Raw genomic sequence first — 20,333 nt, 5'->3', positions numbered from 1 at the left:
CTGAGGGAGTGAAAGCACGTGTGGATGGGGCCTCTGAGGAGCTAGGCTCTAAGATGACTGGTCACATGTCTGGCTCCTACTGGTAAGACCCAGACAATCTGGAGCAAGTGAGCATGCATGGGGACCATGGGAGGGCTCCTGCTCTGGCGTGAGTGATCCCACAAAGCACCTATACCACCCTAAGGGAAACCTGGGGCCCCTCCAAGGGGTCCTTCAGTGGTGGCCACAGCCCCCAGCCCTTCCCAGGGGCAGCGGTGTAAGCGCAGGTACAAGCGAACACTATGGGATGTGGAAAACCCAGCAAGAGAGCCATTCAGGGACTGTAAGTGACCATGCAGAATGTTTTGTGGCTGGTTCTGCCCATTGCATGCTCCAGACTGGAGAGAGACTATGGGTAGACTGGACTCAAGCCATTACTCCAGAACCTACACTAGGCACATTTCTCCCTTCTCTGTGTTCAAGTGCCTCCTTATCTTGTGTTTGTAACTATTTTTAAAAATGCACTGAATTTGGGTTAAAAACCAACCATCAAAATGGATCTCAACACAGATCTAAAGCTCAGAGGAGGAGTGTTGGACTGATTTGACAGCACCTCCTAGAGGCCCAGGTGCCTAAATTCCCTTCTCAGTACAAGACAGTGGGTTGATGCTCATTTTACAATAAAACAAGCTGAGTAATATTGCATAGGAGTACCAGAAACTGCCTCATTGGAAACAAGAACTATTTACATTAAATAAAAACCCAGTTGAAGGCTGCGTCTGCACATGTACAGCATGGTGAAGCACCCTGGGATGGGCCTTGAAGACAGCTTCTGGCACTCACACCAAAGGGGCAGGCTGCCACAGGAGAGGAAAAGCGAGGGTGAAGGAGGGAGTGAGAGGGGAGAGAAGACTGCAGCTCACTCTGGTTACCGAGCTGATTGGACAGCCAGTCCAGTCCCTCATAGAGCCCGTCCCCACTGGTGATACAGGAGACCTGAATGTGCCAGTTCCTCTGGTGCAGAAAGTGCAGGCCCAGCTTGTCCGTGATCTCGGCCATGTTCATGGCATTGAGGCAGTCCTGCTTGTTTGCAAACATGAGCAGGGCAGCATCCCTGAGCTTGTCCTCCACCAGTATCCACATGAGCTCCACTGGGGCCTCCTTCATGCACTCTCAGACACTATTGTCAACCACAAAGATGAGACCTTGTGTGCTCTGGAAGTAGTGGCACCACAGATGCTGGATCTTGTCCTGACCGCCCATGTCCCACATGGTGAAGCTGATGTTCTTGTACTCCAGAGTTTCCACATTGAAACCTATGGTGGGGATGGTGGTCAGGATCTCACCCAGCATTAGTGTGTACAGGGTGGTAACCTTCCTTCGAAGCGTCCAGGTTCACCATGAGAATACACACTTATTTTTTGTGCCAGAAGAGCCCTTAAAGAGGTTTGCAAAAATATCCCCCATGCTGTAGACCGGATGGAGAGACATTGGCTGGAGAAACCCTTTGCCTCAGCAGCGCTGCTGCTCCAAGTCAGATGGTAGGTTTTGCTCCCTGGTGTTAGAGATTTCTCGCTGGACGATCCATGGTCAGGTAGACCAGTTGAAGTTGACAGAGATCAAACTGAGACATCATTTGAGAAGATCAGTGTTAAACCATGCAGGAGATAGCCAACATATTCAAAATACCCAAATCAATAAAGTTGTTGGTGAAAATGAAAAATGTGCCTTTCAGGAAAAAACTAAGTGGACTTTTTGGCCAACTCAGTATATATAAAAACACATATACATATATATAAACATATATACATATGTATAAACATATATACATATATATTATAAGATGTATTATAAGAAGTTTATTAAAAAAAAGAAAAATTTAAAATCACTCGTGGTCCAGCCACTGGATAATAATTACTATTAGTATATTGGTGGTTCAGCTTTATTGCTGTGTATACCTGGTGTATTTTTTTAATTTAGTTTCAGTCAAGAGAGTATTTAGTCTACCATGCAGCCAGAAACTGAAATTAAGATACATGCACTAATACATATATAATTTTAAATACCTTCAAAACAGTGTAAGTGTAAAATGATATTTCTATAATTATAAAAATAATTCTAAAGATAACTATAATTCTTTTCATTTAAATGACAGTCCCTTTGAATTAAAAATCTTGGTAGCAAGCTTATTGTCATTTAACCCTCTTTCACTGATTACTTTTTTCCCTTTTAATTTTCTCCCCATGTTTCACTGTTAGGTCAATAAAGTTCTCTAAGGCTTGTGGTCAACAAAGTTATCCTTCTTGTTAGATGAAAAAAATTCCACTCATCCTCCTAACACTATGGCCTTTATTCAGTATACTAGGAGACAGTGAAAGTTGACACTAACCTTGCTAAATCTTGCAAAGTCAAGTTGTCTGTGTTATAAACTTTCCTCCCTTACCTGTCAATTAATCAACAAGTAGCTATTGAGTTTCCACCACAAATCTGTTTTGTGATAATGGCAAGCTTGTTCTGATAGCTATGGGTATTATACCAGGTTTCCCTAGGGTGAGAATCTGACTAAACAGATCTTTTATGATTACTTTATTTTTTTCCCCTTCTTTCACAAAAACACTGTAGGAATTTCTTGGGGAGGCTAAAGGGTAAAGTTAATTATTTTTTGAGGCTTCTCCTCTGTGGATGGCGAAGACAACACAGAAGAGATAGAGATGATACTTTAAGCCCTAAAGAAAACTCTGGCAATTGAGTTATATAAAATTCAAAATTATCAATTTATTTGGTGCTTTATCATTACAATTAATATTAAATTACCTAAAGCAATATCCAAATTTGTTAACTTTCTCTTATAATTTTTTTAAAATTTCAAATACAGTTGACATACATTAGTTTCAGGTATACAAAATAGTGATTAGATATTTGCATAACTTATAAAGTGAGCTTCTCTTTTTTAGTAAGTGAACACTGGTCCATGACATACCATATTTAGAGATATAATCTCATTATTAAAGATCTGTCTATAATTAAAAGAAATATCTGGCCCTGACTGGTGTGACTTAGTTGGTTGGGTGCTATCCTGAAAAACTAAAGGTTGCGAAGTCACCAGTTGAATTACCAGATGAGGCACATGCCTGGGTTGTGGGTTCAGTCCCTGGTCAGTCGGGGTATGTGCAGGAGGCGGCCAATAGATGTTTTGCTTTTGCATTGGTGTTTCTCTCCCTATTTTTCTCCCTCCCTTCTCCTCTCTCTGAAGATAAACAAATAAAATCTTTTTAAAAATCTGGTAAATATTTCTCATCAAATTAGTCTCTGCCCAAATAATTAAAACACTTGCCTTTTGAGTGATTGATAGATCGATATATTTTCTTATCATCAAAAAATACTTTTATTTTATGTAATTGATCACTGTTTGCTATTGAAAAGGAAATAGAGACAAGGAGATAGAAAAAAACATATATTATTATTCAGAAGCAACCACTATAACATTTTTAAATGTTTTATTAGACAATAATTTCAAATTTCCAAAAAGGTTGTAAGAATAATACAGAGAACTGCCATGTAACCTTCACTCAAATTTCACTTGTATATATTTTTCTATATTCTTCATGTATCATTTTATATTTATATCTATTGTTTTATATATATATATGTATGCATATGCATTTTTTTCTGAATCACTTGAGTGAAAGTTGTATTTATCAAAACCTTTTACCCCTATGTGCTTCAGAATATATTTCCAAATAACAAAGGCATTCCAATTATATGACTACAATTATGTGATCAAATTTGGAAAGTTTAGCATTGATATAATACCTTCATTTAAAATTCAGTCCATATTCAAATTTTATCATTTTTTCAATGTTGTTTCTCATAACAATTTTCCCCTTACCTAGGGTTCAATCAAGAATCATGTACATAATAAATAGAAGAAAAAAGGAAACAAAATATAACCAGAGACATTGAAGTTAAGAACAATCTAACAATGGGCAGGGGGGAGTGGGGAGGGGACAGTGAGGAGAGGGGATTACAGGAACTACTTTAAAGGACACATGGACCAAATCAAGGGGGAGGGTGGAGGTGGGGGAAGGAGGGGGGTTCGGCTGGGGTGGGGTGGAGGGATGGGGAGAAAAGGCACACAACTGTAATTGAATAACAATAAAAAATTTTTAAAAAGAATCATTTATAGAACTTATTAATCATGTTTCATTGATCTCTTTTTATCTGGAGAAATTCCTCAGCTTTTTTTAAAAATCATTTTTGACATTGACATTTTTGTGGAGAAGAGGCCAGTTTTTCCTAGAATGAGTTTCCATTTGTTGGTATTTTTTAAATGTGAAAACACTTTGAGAGAATCGTATAATCCCATTGCCAGCCCTGCCTTCCCATTCTCTCTTAAGCTCCCAATTTACTTTAACTTTTGTCCATATCATTCTTCTAAGATAGCATTTATTGAGTCACAAAACTCAATGGTCAATTCTCAGTCCTACTCTTATTCAACTTTTTGGCAAAATTTGATGGCATTTCTCTCATCCTCCTTTTTGAGAGTACATAGCTTTCTGCTTTACCTTCTTCCTCAGTGGTCCTTTATAAGCTTTGCTAACACTCTCAATTTTCCAGACCCCCTAAATGATGGAATGCTACATGGCTCAGTCCTCAAACCTCATTGCCTCCTACATTTGTTTTCATATAAATACCATTTATACATCAAATTTATAATACCAACCTAAACATTACTCCAGAAGTCTAATTCAACTGTCTAACTCCCATTTGGAGCTCTGACAGGCTTCTCAAATGTAACATGTCCATGACTAAACTCTTATTCTTTCTAAAGCCTGAGAGTCTTTTTGCTCCATTCATTTTTTTTATTAGAAGCCATTCTTGTTTTCCTTACAGCTGCCTTTCAAAACTAACAAAAAAATAAGAAAACAAGCAAGTAAAAAACAGATCGAACTTAAAATGACCACATGTTAAACTCTTGCGAGAAGTTTTCACAACTTCCCTTGTATGTCATTGCTCTCAGTTCCACTGGTGAGAGAGAGCTTAAAGGGTGGGACTAGGAGAATCCACTTTACCTGGGAACTTGATGTAAAGGGACATTCTTTTTTAAAATTTTTGTTTAAATTAAATTTATTGGGGTGACATTGGCTAATAAGATCACTAGGTTTCAAGTGTACATTTCTATGGTTCTAGATCTGTATATTCCACTGTATGCCCACTACCTAAAGTCAAACCATTTTCTGTCACCATATATTAGGCCCCTCTCCACCCCTCACCTCCAACTCCCTTCCCTGTGGTAACCATATTGCTGTCTGTGTCCATGAATTTCAGTTTTATATCCCATATATGAGTGAAATTATATGGTTCTTAGCTTTTTCTGACTGACTGACTTCACTTAGCGTAATATTGTCAAGGTCCATCCATAGTGTCATAAATGGCAATATTTAGTCTTTTCTCATGGCTGAGTATTATTCCATTACAATGGAATAATAATAATTATTTTATATATATATATATATATATATATATATATATATATATATATATATATATATCACATCTTCTTTCTCCAATCCTCTATCAAAGGACATTTTGATTGTCTTCATGTCTTGGGCACTGTGAACAATGCTGCAATGAACAGAGGGGTGCATATATCTTTGTGAATACATGTTTTTGAGTTTTATGGGTAGATATCCAGAAGAGGAATTACTGGGTGATATGGTAGCTCTATTCTTAATATTTTTTAGGAACCACCAGATTGTTTTCTATAGTGGCTGTAGCAGTCTACATTCTCACCAGCAGTGAATGAGGATTCCCTTTTCTCCACAACCTCTCCAACACTTGTTATCACTTATCTTGTTGATAGTAACCATTCTAACAGGTGTGAGATGGTATCTCATGATAATTTTGATTGACATCTCTCTAATAGCTAGTGAGCTTGAGCATCTTTTCATATATCTGTTCACCATTTGTATGTCTTCTTGGGAGAAGTGTCTGTTCAGATACCCTGTCAATTTTTCAACTTAATTGTTTGCGTGGTTTTGAATTTTATGAATTCTTTATGTATTTTGGATATTAAACCTTTGTCAGAGATATTCTTTGCAAATATCTCCCATCTGGTTGGTTGCCTCTTTGTTTTGTTGTTGGTTTCTTTTGCTGTGCAGAAGCTTTTTAGTTTAATATAGTCTTATTTATTTGTTTTTGCCTTGACTTTCCTTGCCTTTGGAGTTAAATTCATAAAATGTTCTCCACAAACAAAATCCATAAGTTTGGCACCTATGTTTTCCTTTATGTAATTTGTTATTTCAGATCCTATGTTTAAGTCTTTGATCCACTTTGAATTACTTTTTGTACATGGGGACAAACTGTAATCTAGTTTCATCCTTTTGCATGTGGCTTTCCAATTTTCCCATCACCATTTATTGAAGAGATTTTCTCTTCTCCATTGTGTGTTTCTCACTCCTTTGTCAAAAATCACCTGCCCATATCCATGTGGTTTCATAACTGGGTTCTCAGTTCTGTTCCATTGATCTGTGTGTCTGTTTTTCTGCCAATACCATGCTATTTTGATTATCACAGCTCTGTGGGATAAGTTGAAATCAGGTAGTATTATACCTCTGGCTTCATTCTCTTTTCTCAGAATTGCTTTGTCTATTTGGGGTTTTTTTTTTTTGTGTGTGTGTGTGTGGTTACGTATAAATCTATGATTTTTTGTTCTATTTCTTTTAAAAATGACATTGGGATTTTGATGGGAATTGCATTAAACTTGTATATTGCTTTGAGTAATATGGCCATTTTGACTCTATTGATTCTTCTAATCCATCAACACCGAATATCTTTCCATTTCATTGTATCTTTTTCTATCTGTTTTAGTAATGCTTTGTAGTTTTCAGTATATAGGTCTTTCACACCCTTTTAAGTTTTTTCCTAGGTGTTTTATTCTTTTGGTTGCAAATGCAAAAGGAATTGATTTTTTCCCCATTTCTTTTTCTGAAGTTTCATTGGTAGTATACAAGAAAACAGTGGTTTTTGTATAATAATTTTATATTGTACAACTTTGCTGTATTTGTTTATTGTTTCTAATAATTTTTAGTGGTGTCTTTAGGGTTTTCTATATACAGAATCATATCATCTGCAAAAAGTGACACTTTTACTTCTTCCTTCCCAATTTGGATGCCTTTTATTTCTTTCTCTTGCCTTATTGCTCTATCTGGGACTTCCAGAACTATGTTGATTAAGAATGGTGAGAGTGGACACCCTTGTTCTTGATTTTAGAGGAAAACTTTCAGTTTTCCACCATTGAGTATGATATTAGCTGAGGGTTTGTTATATATGAACTTTTTTATGTTGAAGTACTTTCCTTCTATTCCTATTTTATTGTGTTTTAATCATAAATAAATGCATGTTATCCAATGTGTTCTTTTGTTAATATGGTGTGTTACATTGATTGATTTTCATATGTTGAATTGTATATGTCAGATTTATAGTATCAGTTTAAACATTACTCCTGAACTCTAGATCATCTGTCTGCCTCCCATTTAGAGCTCTGACAGGTTTCTCAAATGCATTGTGTCCATTACCAAATTCTTATTTTTTCTAAAATCTGACAGTATTTTTGCTCTATTCAGAATAAAAATCAAAATTTAATTTCCCACTAATTCTCTGATCTCATTTCCTACCGCCATTCCTTTTACTTTATCCTACTACACCAAGTACAGTTGTATCTTTATACTTGCTGGTCCTTTGCCTGGAGTTCTCTTCCCCAAGATAACTATGTGACTTAATTCTCTTACTTTAGGTGTCTGGGGAAATAATTTTCATCAGAGAAGTGTTTCCTGACCACCTTTATAATATAGAAATGTTCCCCACAACACCCCTATCACTCTTTATTCAATTTTCCTAATTCACTTCTTTTTGTTACACTTATGGTCCTAAATATAGTTTTTATCTCTACCCCTTTCCCCACTAGAATGTTAACTTAATGTTCATAGAGACTTTGCTTTGTTTAATTCTATATGTACAGCTCTTAGAATAGTCCTTGGGTTATAGTAAGCATTCAATAAATATACTTTCAGATGTTTTTTATACATAGAAATGCCACCTTAAAAATTATTTGGATAATGTTCTCCCTATGGTTCTGCCAGTTGCTGTCTTTGTAATATGTCCTGAAGATCTTTCAACAAAAGCAAATATAGATCTTAATCATTTTTAATAGTCTCAGAGTGTTCCATTGTATGAAGGTGCTATAACTGATTTTTTTGAACTCAACCAATGGACTGTTGGATTGTCTTAAATTTTTTGCCTATTTCAAACAGTTCTATAATGAGTAAGCTTACAGTGAAGTCTTTTTGTAATCCAGGTTGTCACACAACTATTGAGTATCTGCTACATGCAGGTCACTGGCCTGAGCAATGGATGGCAAGTAGAAGCAAATGGAACACAGCTTTTACATTCAGGGAGCTCCTGACATGCTCAGAAAAATGGAGACTGATAAGTGAAAATGGATATTTTATAGAACTGTGAATATCACAAGGTCAGTAAAGAGGTGCAATGTGCAAGTAGAATTCAGGGATAGGACCTACTGGAAGGGATAGAAGAAGGTGCAGAAAAGCTTTCTGGAAAGTCTACAAATTTAAATGGGGCTTTGATAAAGTTTTTTTAAAATTTTTATTGTTATTTAAGTACAGTTGTATGACTTTTCTCCCCATCCCTCCACCCCACCCCAGCTGAACCCACCTCCCTCCCCCACCTCCACCCTCCCCCTTGGTTTTGTCCATGTGTCCTCCATAGTAGTTCCTGTAATCCCCTCACCCCATTGTCCACTCCCCACTCCCCTCTGGTTATTGTTAGATTGTTCTTAACTTCAATGTCTCTGGTTATATTTTGTTTCCTTTTTTCTTTTGTTGATTATATTCCAGTTAAAGGTGAGATCATATGGTATTTGTCCCTCACAGCCTGGCTTATTTCACTTAGCATAATGCTCTCCAGTTCCATCCATGCTGTTGCAAAGGGTATAAGTTCCTTCTTTCTCTCTGCTGCATAGAATTCCATTGTGTAAATATACCATAGTTTTTGGATCCACTCATTTGCTGAAGGGCACCTTGGTTGCTTCCAGTACTTGGCTATTGTAAATTGTGCTGCTATGAACATTGGGATGCACAGGTTCTTTTGGATTAGTGTTTCAGGGTTGTTAGGGTATAATTCTAGCAGCGGAATTGCTGGGTCAAAAGGCAGTTCCATTTTTAGTTTTCTGAGAAAATTCCATACTGTTTTCCACAGTGGCCTCACCTGTCTGCATTCCCACCAACGGTGCACTAGGGTTCCCTTTCCTCCCCATCCTCTCCAACATTGTCTGTTGATTTGTTTATGTTGGCATGATAAAGTTTTTATTCAACTGGAAGAGGGGCTGGAATAGAGAGTGCCACACATTCAGAAGATGGAGACAACTATTGGTAGGTTATTAGCTCTCCGGTTTGGCCAGAACAAAAGGTGGGGCAATAAAAAGGCCAGAAATGTGGGCCAAGGCTGGAGCATATGGCAGGCCCTAATCATTATCAAGCCAAAGTACCCAGGGATAGAAAGTAACATAGAAATGGATCCACTTACCTATCAGGCTTACCTATCAAACTTTTTCCTTTTGGGAGAAAGAATTGATGTGGACTATCCTGGCCTGTAAAATGCAGAGTCATTATATCCAGATGTTCTGGTTATTTGAAGGGAAGCTGAAAATCTGTATTGTATTGGTATTTGCAGAATAGCCACAAAGATGTGAATTGCAGCATGGGGAACATAGTCAATAATATAAAGATAACAGGATATGGGACCAGGTGGGTGCTTAGAGCAGCCGGGGAACCACTCTGTAGAGTGCATGGTTACAAACAAACAAACAAACAAACAAACAAAAAACTAAAACAAAAAGAAACTAAAGATATAATTACAAGACTGATGAGAATAAATCTAATAAATGTAAAAAAAGTGGAACTATTTGACATTTAACTGTTGGCTATTCATTTATATTTTTCAAACTCTCTTTTGTGAAATACAGAACAAAATAAACAATACTAAAACCCCTAACCCACACAATATTAATGGGCCATATGTATCCTATGAGGTACCAGTTTGTAAACTATGTCCCCTAATATGGTGAACTTATTCTTTTTCAGACATTGAACCACACCAAAATATTCCATTTTACATCACAACCTAATATATGCACACATATAAACATATATAAGCAAAGCAAAGCTTTTAGAAAACAATATTTTACACTAACACTTTACTTAACTGAATTGGAAGCACTCCAATCTAGTCTGGTTCAGTGTAGTTGATTCAATTGTAAAAAGCAATGCTTGCCTTGATGTACTGAATTAACTTCAGCACTCACAGTGGCCACAAACTTATTGAAAACACAATCTTGACTATGATGCTTTTTTGCCATCTAAATCTATGTTGTTTTGTAGTATCTCTTAAGAATTGTCTTCTCAGGTATTTAGGATTGAGGAATCCAGGTGGAATACAAACAGCTCTGGGCACAATCTGCTCTTTTCTCTTAAGACCCAGAGTCTAGACAAACATAGCAGGTATTCAACAATTGGATGTTGGGACTGGGGCCTCTGGGAGTCTATACAAGCCTGTGAGTCCCGGTGGCCTTGTGTCTGCAATCCTATTTCCTGATTTAGCTGGTGAAATGGTCAGTGGACTTCAGTTAAGAAACCCAGCTTCCCTCTAACAACGTATCCATGAACCTCAGCCCAAAATGAAGATCTTCATACTCTTGAGGCTAAATTGATTCAACTGACCACTAATCCAGTTCCTGTCCCAACCCCAATCCATGTCCTAGTTGGTAGATTCATTATGAAGGATGAGTCATACAAGGTCCTAGTATTTTAAGCTTTGTGTGATCAGAACCTTTCCTGGTTATGAAGAAACACAAATGATTTTAGTTACCTTGGAATTAAATGTAGCCTAGAACACTCAATATTTGTCAGGTCATGTTGTAAATGAGCTACCATATTCATAATGGATATGCAACCATCATAAATATGGCAAAAAGACATTTTCAGAAAGATGATTATCTACACCGATAGGAAAGAAATACAAGCTCAAGAAATTAATATTCTCATCATTTCCTGGCCTCTCTTTGCTTTGTATTATTTAGGGATCTCTGATAACTTGACTAAAATCCTCCCTGCCCACCAAACCCCAGTGTGATGAGCTTCTGGAATATATACCTCCTGACATCAAAGGAAGTCTCTGTTAGAGGAGTTGATGTTTCCCCTCTGATCTCTGGGTTAATGGGAAGAACTGTATGCAAAGACATCTTTGTCTCAGTGGGAAAACCTTAGACATCTTTGGTCTTGATTTACATCAGTTGCAGGTATACCCTGCATCAAAGCAGATGAGAGAGTGAGAAAGAAGCCAGATGAAGAGTAGATCCAGGGCAAGAACTGAAATACAGAATGTTTTACTTCTTTGTTTAGCTAACTGTGCAATAATACCTGGACAACATTTATAATGTAGTATTATTATATTATTTATTATATATTTATTATTTATTGTTATTACTTATTACTGAGCACTTGCTGTGTACAAGACTAGTGGCTCCAACCCTCCTGTTCATTTGAATCCCCTGTGGAGCTTTTTAAAGCTACTTTTGTCCTGGCCTTACCCCCAAAGATTCTGATTTAATTGGTCATGGGTGAGGCCTGGAAATGGCATTTTTTTAACAGCTGCCAGGTGATTCGAATGTGCAGCCAGGGTTGAGAACCACTGTATTAGCTACTGTTTTAAATCTTTTCAATTATTAGCTCATGTACTCCTAATAATAGGTCTATAAAGTTGGTGTTATCATTATTCTCAATTTTCACAACAGAAAACAGAGGTAAAGAGAAGTTAAACATCATGCCTGTGGTCAAACAAGCTAGTAAGGGGTGGAATCCAAATCTGAATTCAGGTAGTTGGATTCCAGAAGGCAAAAGAACTTTAATGCAAAGATCAGGGAGAGAGGAACACTTCCTGCTAGGCTTTTGAGATAAAAGTGGCAGAGATGACTATTGAGGAAGATGATAAGGGGAGAAATAGGATGTTCAAACCCTCTGTAGGACTGGCTTCAACCTGTGTATGTGCTTGGAAGGGTTCCATACTTAGTTGAATGCCCTGTTGTTGTAGTTTAAAATTTTTTAATACATTTCAAACAAAGAGCCCCAAGTTGTTATTTTGAAATGGGCCCCCAAATTTATGTGTCCAGTCCTGAGTGTCAGACCCATGGACAGGGAATACTAGACATTTTCCGTGGTTTGAATCATGTGTGTGATGAAGTAGGTTATTGCTTCCAGGAGTGATTTAAGTGAAGCACAGACCATCAATGCCCTAGACAGGGCTTTTATTTATTTATTTATTTATTTATTTATTTATTTATTTATTAAATTTTGTATTGTTATTCAAATACAGTTGTATGCCTTTTCTCCCCATCCCTCCACCCCACCCCAGCTGAACCCCTTCCATCCCCCACCGCCACCCTCCCCATTGATTTTGTCCATGTGTCCTTTATAGTAGTTCCTGTAATCCCCTCTCCTCACTGTTCCCTCCCCACTCCCCTCTGACCATTGTTAGATTGTTCTTAACTTCAATGTCTCTGGTTATATTTTGTTTGCTTTTTTCTTCTGTTGATTATGTTCCACTTAAAGGTGAGATCATATGGTATTTGTCCCTCACAGCCTGGCTTATTTCACTTAGCATAATGCTCTCCAGTTCCATCCATGCTGTTGCAAAGGGTATAAGTTCCTTCTTTCTCTCTGCTGCATAGAATTCCATTGTGTAAATATACCATAGTTTTTGAATCCACTTGTTTGCTGATGGGCACTTAGGTTGCTTCCAGTACTCAACTATTGTAAATTCTGCTGCTATGAACATTGGGATACACAGGTTCTTTTGGATTGGTGTTTCAGGGTTCTTAGGGTATAATCCCAACAGCAGAATTGCTGGGTCAAAAGGCAGTTCCATTTTTAGTTTTCTGAGGAAATTCCATACTGTTTTCCACAGTGGCTTCACCAGTCTGCATTCCCACCAACAGTGCACAAGGGTTCCCTTTTCTCCGCATCCTCTCCAACATTTGTTTGTGGATTTGTTGATGTTGGGCACTCTGACTGGTGTGAGATGGTACCTCATTCTGGTTTTAATTTGCATCTCTCTGATGGCTAGTGAGGCTGAGCATCTTTTCATATGTCTCTGGGCCCTTGTATGTCTTCCTTGGAGAAGTGTCTGTTCAAGTCCTTTGCCCATTTTTTTTTTTTTTAGTTGGGTTGTTTGTCTTCCTAGAGTGGAGTCGTGTGAGTTCTTTATATATTTTGGAGATCAGGCCCTTGTCTGAGGTATCATTAGCAAATATGTTTTCCCATACTGTTGGTTGTCTTTGTAATTTGGTGCTGTTTTCTTTAGCCATGTAGAAACATTTTATTTTGATGAGGTCCCATTTGGTTATTCTTTCCTTTATGTCCCTTGCTTTCGGGGACGTGTCTGTGAGGATGTTGCTGCATGGAATGTCTGAGATTTTCCTGCCAATGTTTTCCTCAAGGACTTTTATGGTGCTATGACTTATATTTAAGTCTTTTATCCATCTTGAGTTTATTTTTGTGTATGGTGTAAGTTGGTGATTAAATTTCATTTTTTTGCACGTAGCTGTCCAGATCTCACAACACCATCTGTTAAAGAGGGTGTTTTTCCTACATTTTATGCTCCTGCATCCTTTGTCAAATATTAATTGACCATAAAGACTTGAGTTTATTTCTGGGCTCTTTGTTTTGTTCCATTGGTCTACGTGCCTGTTTTTATGCCAGTACCAGGCTGTTTGGATTACAGTGGCCTTGTAATACAGTTTGGTATCAGGTATTGTGATCCCTCCTGCTTTGTTCTTCTTTCTCAAAATTGCTGCAGCTATTCACGGTCATTTATATTTCCATATAAATTTCTGACATGTTTGTTCTATAACTGTGAAATATGCCATTGGTACATTAATAGGGACTGTGTTGAATCTATACATTGGTTTGGGTAGTATGGACATTTTGATGATGTTATTCCTTCCAATCCATGAGAATGGTACATGCTTCCATTTGTTTGTGTCTTCCTTAATTTCTTTCTTCAGTGTTGTGTAGTTTTCTGAGTACAGGTCTTTTACCTCCTTGGTTAGGTTTATTCCTAGGTACTTTATTGTTCTTGTTGCTATATCAAATGGGATTTTTTTCCTGATTTCTGTTTCTGCAGTTTCATTGTTGGTGTACAGGAATGCCTTTGATTTCTGAGTATTGACTTTGTATCCAGCTGTTTTGCCAAATTCATTTATTAGGTCGAGTAATTTTTTGGTGGAGTCTATAGGGTTTTCCATGTACACTATCGTGTCATCTGCAAACAGTGACAGTTTCATTTCCTCCTTTCCAATTTGGATGCCTTTTATTGCTTCTCTCCTCTGATTGCTGTGGCTAGGACTTCCGGTACTATGTTGAATAGGAGTGTTGAGAGAGGGCATCCTTGTTTTGTTCCTGATCTTAATGGTAAAGCTCTAAGTTTTTGTCCATTGAGTATGATGTTGGCTGTAGGTCTCTCATATATGGCCTTTATTATGTTGAGGAATGCTCCCTTTATTCCCACTTTGCTGAGTGTTTTTATCAGAAATGGGTGCTGTATCTTATCAAATGCTTTTTCCGCATCTTTAGATATGATTACCTCATTTTTATCTTTGCTGTTGTTGATGTGATGTATTATGTTTATTGATTTGCAAATATTGTACCATCCTTGCATCCCTGGGATGAATCCCACTTGGTCATGGTGTATGATCCTTTTAATGTATTGCTGGATGAGGTTTGCCAATATTTTGTTGAGAATTTTACGTCTATGTTCATCAGCGATATTGGTGTGAAGTTTTGTTTCTTTGTTGTGTCTTCAACTCGTTTTTGGATTAGGAAGATGCTGGCTTCATAAACAGAGTTTGGGAGTCTTCCATCACGTTGGATTTTTTAAAATAGCCTGGGACAGATAGGGGTTACCTCTCCCTTCAAAGCTTTGTAGAATTTTCTTGTGAAACCATCTAGTTGAGGGCTTTTGTGTGTTGGAGGTTTTTGATGACTGCTTCAATTTCATCTCTTGTTATTGGTGTGTTCAGGTTTTCTGCTTCTTCTTCATTCAGTTTTGGAAGATTATATTTTTCTAGAAATGTGTCCATTTCACCTAGGTTTTCAAATTTCTTGGCATACAGTTCTTCATAGTAATTTCTTACAATCCTTTGTATTTCTGTGGTTTCAGTTGTAATCTCTCCTCTTTCATTTCTGATTGTTTTTATTTGGATCCTCTCTCTTTTCTTCTTGATGAGCCTACTTAAAGGCTTGTCGATTTTGTTTATCTTTTCAAAGAACCAGCTCCTCGATTCATTGATCCTTAGAATTGTGCTTTTAGTCTCTATGTCATTTAGCTCTGCCCTGATCTTGGTTATTTCCTTTCTTCTGCTGGCTCTGGGCTGTCTTTGTTGTTGTTCCTCCAGTTCTTGTAGGCGTAGTGTTAGGTTTTTTGTTTAAAATATTTCTATCTTTTTAAGGTAGGCCTGTATTGGTATGAACCTCCCTCTCAGGACTGCTTTTGCTGTGTCCCATAGGTTTTGGGTTGTTGTGAGTTCATTTACATTTGTTTCCAGAAAGTTTTTGATTTCTTCCCTAATCTCATTCTTGACCCATTCATTGTTTAATAGCATGCTCTTCAGTCTCCATGATTTTGAGTGTTTTTGGTTTTTTCTTTTGGGGTTGGTGTCTAGTTTCAGTCCCTTGTGGTCAGAGAAAATGGTTGATATGATTTCAATTTTCTTGAACTTGTTGAGGCTTGCTTTGTGTCCTATCATGTGGTCTATCTCTGAAAAAGTTCCATGTACACTTGAAAAGAATGTGTATTTTGCTCTTAGGGATGAAAAGCTCTATATATATCAGTTAAGTCCATTTCATCTAGGGTATTGTTAAGTGACACAATATCCTTGTTGATATTCTGTTTGGAAGACCTGTCCTTTTTTGATAGGGTGGTATTAAAGTCCCCTACTATAATTGTGTTGCTGTCAATATCTTTCTTGAAGTCCTCCAAGATTTTCTTAATGTATTTGGGTGCTCCTATGTTGGGTGTCTATATGTTTACAATGTTGATGTCTTCTTGGTGGATTCTTCCTTTGAGTATTATGAAGCGACCTTCTGGGTCTCTCTTTATGGCCCTTCCTTGGAAGTCTATTTTGTCTGATATGAGTATTGGTACCCCTGCTTGTTTTTCCTGTCTGTTCGCTTGGAAAATTTGTTTCTAGCCCTTCACTTTCAGTCTGTGTAAGTCTTCTGTCCTGAGGTGGGTCTCTTGTAGGCCGCATATGTGTGGGTCATGCTTTCTTATCCATTCACCTATTCTATGTCTTTTGATGGGAGTATTTAATCCATTTGCATTTAAGGTTATTACTGATAGGTAGTTACTCATTGCCATTTTTTCCTACCTGTGTTCCTCTGTCTTTCTCTTTTCCTTCCTTTCCTTACAGCAGTCCCTTTAGCATCTCTTGCAGAGCTGGTTTGGTGGAGGTGTATTCTTTTAGACTTCTTTTGTCTGGAAAACTCTTTATTTGGCCTTCTATCTTGATTGAGAGCCTTGCTGGGTAAAGTAGCCTTTTTGGAGGCCCCTGGTTCTCATTGCTTGGAATATCTTTTGCCATTCTGTTCTGGCTTGGAGCGTTTCCATTGAGAAGTCAGTTGCTAACCTTATTGGGGCTCCCTTGTACATTACTTCCTGTTTCTCCCTTGCTGCCTTTAAGATCCTGTCTTTGTCTTGGAATTTTACCATTTTAATTATGATGTGTCTTGCAGTGGGCCTCTTTAGGTTCCTCTTGCTTGGGACTCTCTGTGTTTCCTGGATTTGGGTGACTTTTTCTCTCCTCAGATTAGGGAAGTTTTCCATCATTACTTTTTTCAAATAGGTTTTCTATCCCTTGCTCTTCTTCTTCTCCTTCTGGTATTCCTATTATACGGATATTGTTACATTTCATGTTGTCCTACATTTCCCTTAATCCCTCTTCATTCTTTCTGAGCCTCTTTTCCTTTTCTTGCTCTTTTTGGGTGTTTTTTTCTGCTTTGTCCTCCAGCTCGCTGATCCGATCCTCTGCTTCATCAAGTCTGCTTTTCATTCCTTCTACTGTGTTCTTCAATTCAGAAATTGTATTCTTCATTTCCTCTCGGCCCTTGTTGATAGTTTCTATTTCCTTTTTCATATTGATATAGTTTGCAGTGTGTTCATTGTAGTTTCCCTGTAGTTGCTGGTAGTTCTCTTTGAGCTCAGAGAGCTCAGCGAGCTTCCTGATAACCATTGCTTTGAACTGAGTATCTGATAGTTGACTTGCCTCTTTTTCAGTTAGCATTCTTTGTGAGGCTTCCTCCTTTCCTTTCATTTTGGGATTGTTTCTTTTTCTTCCCATTGTTTGTGAGACTCTTCTTGTTAGCCTCTGCTTCTTAAATCTGATCTGTTCTGACTCCCTGGGTTTATGGTATGAACTTCTATGGTAGAATGCCAATGGGATTCTGTGGTGCTGTCTCCTTAATCTCCTGTGCTCACTGGTCTTGAGCTGACATTTATGCGTGTAACACGGTCTAAGTCTGGTCTTTTCAGCACTCCAGGTTTTCTTGTCTCACCTGTGGGAAAAAGAGGAAGGGGGGCAGAAAAAGAAAAAAAGAAGGGAAGGAGGGAAAAAGGGAATACAAAAGGAAAGGAAGGAAGGAAGAATGAATAAAGAAAGATCGGAGGCAAGATAAGAAGGAATTTTAACAAAAATTGAAAGAAAAGAATAAATAAAAGAAGGTTGGAAGAAGGAATGAAAAAGGTAAATGATGGAAGGAAGAAGGAATAAAAAAAAGAAATATGTACAGAAAGGAAGAAGGAATTCAGGGGGAAAGGAGGAAAAAAAGAAAAGTCTTCTGCTGGCTTTAAACTGGTCAGGTTAGTTCTGCTGGGTTCCTGTCTGTGAAACGGGAGGAGGTGGTTGGAAGGATTGGTTTCACTTTTCTCCCTTCCTTGGCCACACTCTTTGCTGTTGTTCAACCTCCAGTCCAGTTCCTCAGGGTCCTTCTGCTCCCCCCTAGGCCTTTGGTTCACCAGTTGTGCTGTCCTTGAGTTGCACCAATTAGGGGCAACTCACAGTCCCCCTTCTTCTTTCTCTTTGCTGTCTTAGATGCTAGGGGCTCTGGGTGCTGCTATGTGGTGGTTCAGCCCCCTACTGGGTTGAGTCTTTCCGTGCAATGCAGTTTCCCCTAGCCCTGCTTCTCCCCTGTGCTTGGTGTTCCGCCTTCGTCCTACAGAGCCATTAGTCCCTGCATGGCTCTGTGCGCAGGGGTTAGGTAGGAGTTGTTCAGAACAGGTGCTTTTATGTGTGGTCGCTCACAGGCTTCCAGGCCGTTGATCAGCTGATCTGCTGCTTTGGGCCTGGGTCGCTTGCAGCTGGTGGGTGTGCCACTTTGGGCCTGGGTTGTGCACGCAGCAGGCTGGTCTCCGCTTTGGGCCTGTGGGTGGGGCAGCTAGCCTCTGCTCCTGGTGGGTACCCACTCGAGGTTTCAGGTGTGGGCGCCCGGCCAGGGTCTGAGGTGTGGGCGGCCAGCTGGGGTTTCAGGCGTGGGCCCGCAGTCCGCTAATCTGGGTGCAGGCATTCGGGCTTCAGGTGAGGGCTGGGGCTGCTTATCCCGCGTTCACAGTCCAGGGGCCCAGGGGGCAGGGGTGCCAGAGGCTGTGGCTGCTGCAGAGAGTTCTCTAACTAGCTGTTGAGTGCCTCTATTTTCTTTTTCTTTCTGATAAATTCTTCCTATTCAGGCCCCCCCTGGTCCAAACAAGCACCTGGCTGCTCACACAGCCCAGCCTGGCTTTCTCCCGAGAATCCTGCAGCAGACCCTGTGCCCGGGCTGGGTCTTCAGCCACCCTGGTCCCCGTGCTGGTCCCAGGGATCTTATTGTCCTTAAGCACTCTTCTTACCATCAGATCTTTCAATGTCCTCTATCTTTGGTCTCCGATCTTCATATATGCTGGAATACCGTTGGCTGTTCGCTCTGTTCCTCAGATCAGCTAGGTGTTTCACTGGTATTGAGGGGAAGTGGACTCTGCTCCCACCTATCTCACCGCCATCTTCCCTCCTCCAAATCCGAGAGTGCTTTTCTTAGAGCTGGGAAAGCAAACATTAGCTCTGACAGGGGGCAGCAGGAGTTGCATACACTGAAATGCAAAGGGGAGGGGGTGATATGAGGGAACCAAAGAAGGCTTGTCATGTTCTGAATGACAAGTTCTTCTATGTTCTAAGCACTGTTTTATGTAGTGTACATGCATTTTTCCTTCAATTTTTACTCCTTTATTAGATAAATACTTTTATCTCTCTTTTATGGCTCAGGGAAATAAGATACAGAAAAGTTTAGTAACTTATCCAAGGTCACAGAAAGGTCTGTAAAAGGAATAACTGAGGTTTTAACCAGATCAGTCTTTCTTCACTGCTCTTAGAACAAAATGGACCTTATGTGTTCACCTGAGTTTCTGACCATTGCATTCTCCAGAGAGGCTTCTTACCAATCTCCTCTTGGTAATTCCTGAATGTGGAGGGAAGGAGTCCAGTACCACATGAAAAATTTATAAAAGATCAGGAGACCCAAGTTCTTGTTCAGTTCCATCTCTGCTGTTTACTAGTCAGACAACTCTAACCACGTCATATTAACTCATTTATTTTTACTCCATCATCACCCATTCAATAGTCATGGGGCACCTTTAATAAGGTGGACACTGTGCTCCTTTTTTGACTTTCAACAGTAAATAAGAACAGGTCTCTTACCTCTTGGAACACACCTCATTTTGAAAATAGATTTGAAGTACTTAATTACCAGCTTCAGTTTCCCTGTTTGTTAAAAAGCAGGTGTATGTGATTTGGGTTGAAGATGGGGGTGAGGGAAGATAATAGCTATTTAAATTATAAATAGAAGGATTTAGTGAGATGATTCTGTGCAAATATGATTTGTTATTACATATTCCCCCTTATACAGGTTGGCCTTTTTACTGAGTTCCTAAGTTTGACTTGTGATTACATCACCAGATACTTGCTGTTTTAATCCTACAATTTAAGACTGAGACCAAATTCTATCTATTTCAATTGATTTATTTTTCTGGAATTTTGTAAAATTGAATCATAATGAGGATGGTGATTCTAAGAGCCTTTATGGAGCATAAGATATGCCAGACACAGTGGTGGCAGTTATTGCACCAGCTCATTCAATTTAACTCTTAGCAGTAGCCCAATGTGATAGGTACATTTTACAGGTGAGATTAAAGCTAGGGGA

The 20,333-nt window shown here is 38.7% G+C and overlaps 1 pseudogene; it reads right to left on the bottom strand.

Moving 5' to 3' along the window:
- Positions 1 to 729: 729 nt before the first annotated feature.
- The window catches only part of LOC112301093 (ADP-ribosylation factor 1 pseudogene), a 169,690-nt pseudogene continuing 150,086 nt past the window's right edge, over positions 730 to 20,333 (bottom strand).

The sequence above is a fragment of the Desmodus rotundus genome, chromosome 8, assembly GCF_022682495.2.
Source record: "Desmodus rotundus isolate HL8 chromosome 8, HLdesRot8A.1, whole genome shotgun sequence".
In the NCBI taxonomy this organism is placed as follows: domain Eukaryota; kingdom Metazoa; phylum Chordata; class Mammalia; order Chiroptera; family Phyllostomidae; genus Desmodus; species Desmodus rotundus.
The sequence above is the reverse complement of the archived record's forward strand: the minus strand, read 5'-3'. Positions and strand labels throughout refer to the sequence as shown.